The sequence below is a fragment of the Sarcophilus harrisii genome, chromosome 4 (genome assembly GCF_902635505.1).
Source record: "Sarcophilus harrisii chromosome 4, mSarHar1.11, whole genome shotgun sequence".
NCBI lineage: Eukaryota > Metazoa > Chordata > Mammalia > Dasyuromorphia > Dasyuridae > Sarcophilus > Sarcophilus harrisii.
Window position 1 is genome coordinate 362,719,070 of NC_045429.1, and position 3,819 is coordinate 362,722,888.

A 3,819-nucleotide genomic window follows, 5' to 3' on the forward strand; every position below is an offset into this window, starting at 1 on the left:
AAGTAAAAAGAACTGTTGAGAAGTGTATTTCTGTTGTGGATATACATAAAGAGTACATGTATAATTTGCTGATATAAAAAGGTAAGTAGAAATAGAAAGGTGATAATGTCAGAAAAAGGGGGAAAGGGAGATAAAAAGAGGGAAACTATATCCCACGAAGAGGCAAAGGAAATCTATCATATCTGAGGGTATTTAGAGAGGGGGAGGAACATTGTGTGAATCTTACTCTCATCAGAGTTGGCTCAAAGAGAAAATAATTGGCATATTTGGTTTACAGAGAAATCTCTCTCACCCCATTAAAAAGTGGGAGAGGAAAAGGGAAAAGGAAAAGAGTAATAAGGGAAGGGTACAAGAAAGGGGAAGGGATTCAAAAGGGGTGAGAAGGATACTAAAAAGGGAGAGCTGCATGATGCAAGTAGTGCCCATAAGTTTAACACTGGGAAAGGGGGTAAGGTAAGAAAAAGAAAAGCATAATCTGGGAATAATAAGATGGCAGGAAACACAGAATTGGTAAATTTAACCATAAATGTGGATGGGATGAACTCTCCCATTAAGTGGATAGCAGACTGGATCAAAAGTCAGAATCCTTACAATATGTTGTTTACAGGAAACACATTTAAAGCAGGAAGACAAATACAAAGTAAAGGTAAAAGGCTGGAGCAGAATCTATTGTGCTTCAGGTGAAGTCAAAAAAGCAGGAGTAGCCATCCTTATCTCAGATCAAGCAAAAGCAAAATTTGATCTAATTAAAAGAGATAAGGAAGGAAACTATATCTTGCTAAAGGGTAGCATAGACAATGAAGCAATGTCAGTACTAAACATATATGCACCAAGTGGAATACCATCTAACTTCCTAAAGGAGAAGTTAAGAGAGTTGCAAGAAGAAATAGACAGCAAAACTATAATAGTGGGAGATCTCAATCTTGCACTCTCAGAATTAGATAAATCAAACCACAATACAAATAAGAAAGAAAATAAAGAGGTGAATAAAATATTAGAAAAATTAGGTATGATAGATCTTTGGAGAAAACTGAATGGTGATAGAAAGGAGTATATTTTCTTCTCAGCAGTTCATGGAACCTATACAAAAATTGACAATACATTAGGACATAAAGACCTCAAAATTAAATATATGAAGGAGAAATAGTAAGTGCTTTCTTTTCAGATCACGATACAACAAAAAGTTAGGGGTAAATAGACCAAAAAGTAATTGGAAACTAAATAATCTCGTCTTAAAGAATGATTGGGTGAAACAGCAAATTATAGACACAATTAATAATTTCACTCAAGATAATGACAATGATGAGACATCATACCAAAATTTGTGGGATGCAGCCAAAGCAGTAATAAGGGGAAATTTTATATCTTTAGAGGCTTACTTGAATAAAATAGAGAAAGAGAAGATCAATGAATTGGACTTGCAATTTAAAAAGCTAGGGAAAAAAACAAATTAAAAACCTCCAATCAAATACTAAACTTGAAATTCTAAAATTAAAAGGAGGAATTAATAATATTGAAAGTAAAAAAAACTTGAATTAATAAATAAACTAAAAGTTGGTTTTATGAAAAAACAATAAAATAGATAAACCTTTGGTAAATCTGATTAGAAAAAAAGAAAGAAAAATCAAATTGTTAGTCTTAAAAATGAAAAAGGAGAACTTTCCACCAATGAAGAGGAAATTAGAGCAATAATAAGGAATTACTTTGCCCAACTTTATGCCAATAAATTTATAACCTAAGTGAAATGGATGACTACCTCCAAAAATATAGGCTTCCCAGATTAACAGAGGAAGAAGTAAATTGCTTAAATAGTCCCATTTCAGAAAAAGAAATAGAACAAGCTATTAATCAACTCCCTAAGAAAAAAATCCCCAGAACCAGATAGATTTACATGTGAATTCTACCAAACATTTAAAGAACAATTAGTTCCAATGCTGTGTAAACTATTTGAAAAAATAGGGAATGAAGGAGTCCCACAGATATGGTACTGATACCTAAACCAGGTAGGTTGAAAACAGAGAAAAAAAATTACAGACTAATCTCCCTAATGAATATTGCTGCAAATCTTAAATAAGATATTAGCAAAAAGACTACAGAAAATAATCCCCAGGATAATACACCATGATCAAGTAGGATTTATACCAGGAATGCAGGGCTGGTTCAATATTGGGAAAACTATTAGTATAATTGACCACATCAATAACCAAATTAACAAAAACCTTATGATCATCTCAATAGATGCAGAAAAAGCATTTGATAAAATCCAACATTCATTCCTATTAAAAACACTTGAGAGTATAGGAATAAATGAACTTTTCCTTAAAATAATCAGTAGCATCTATTTAAAACTATCAGTAAGCATCATATGTAATGGGGATAAACAAGAACCATTCCCAGTAAGATCTGGAGTGAAACAAGGTTGCCCACTATCACCATTATTATTCAGTATTGTATTAGAAATGCTAGCTTTGGCGATAAGAGTTGAGAGAGAGATTAAAGGAGTTAGAGTAGGTAATGAGGAAACCAAATTATCACTCTTTGCTGATGATATGATAGTACACTTAGAGAACCCCAGAGATTCTACTAAAAAGCTATTAGACATAATCCACACCTTTAGCAAAGTTGCAGGATACAAAATAAATCCACATAAGTCATCAGCATTCTTACATATCACTAACAAAATTCAACAGTTAAGAGTTACAAAAAGAAATTCCATTTAAAGTAACTGCCGATAGTATAAAATATTTAGGAATCAATCTGCCAAGGGAAAATCAGGAACTATATGAGCAAAACTACAAAACACTTTCCACACAAATAAAGTCAGATCTAACCAATTGGAAAAATATTAAATGCTCTTGGATAGGGTGAGCAAATATAATAAAGATGACAATACTATCTAAACTAATCTATTTATTCTGCGCTATATCAATCAGACTCCCAAAAAAACTATTTTAATGACCTAAAAAAAAAACAACAAAGTTCATATAGAAAAACAAAAGGTCAAGAATTTCAAGGGAACTAATGAAAAAGTCAAATGAAGGTGACCTAGCTATACCAGATCTAAAATTATATTATAAAGTAGCGGTTACCAAAACCATTTAGTATTGGCTAAGAAATAGATTAATTGTTCAGTGTAATAGGTTAGGTTCAAAGGACAAAACAGTCAATAACTTTAATAATCTAGTGTTTGAAAAACCCAAAGACCCCAGCTTTTGGGATAAGAACTCACTGTTTGACAAAAACTGCTGGGAAAACTGGAAATCAATATGGCAGAAACTAGGCATGGACCCACATTTAACGCCATACATCAAGATAAGGTCAAAATGAGTTCATGACCTAGGCATAAAGAATGAGATTATAAATAAATTAGAAGAACATAGGATAGTTTATCTCTCAGATTTGTTGAGGAGGAAGAAATTTGTGACCAAAGAAGAACTAGAATGTGATCATTATTGATCACAAAATAGAAAATTTTGATTATATCAAATTGAAAAGTTTTCATACAAACAAAATTAATGCATACAAGATTAGAAGGGAAACCATAAACTGGGAAAACATTTTTACAGTCAAAGGTTCTGATAAAGGCCTCATTTCCAAAATATATAGAGAATTGACTCCAATTTATAAGAAATCAAGCCATTCTCCAATTGATAAATGGTCAAAGGATATGAACAGACAATTCTCAGATGAAGAAATTGAAACTATTTCTAGTCATATGAAAAGATGCTCTAAGTCATTATTGATTAGAGAAATGCAAATTAAGACAACTCTGAGATACCACTACACACCTGTCAGATTGTCTAGAATGACAGAGAATGA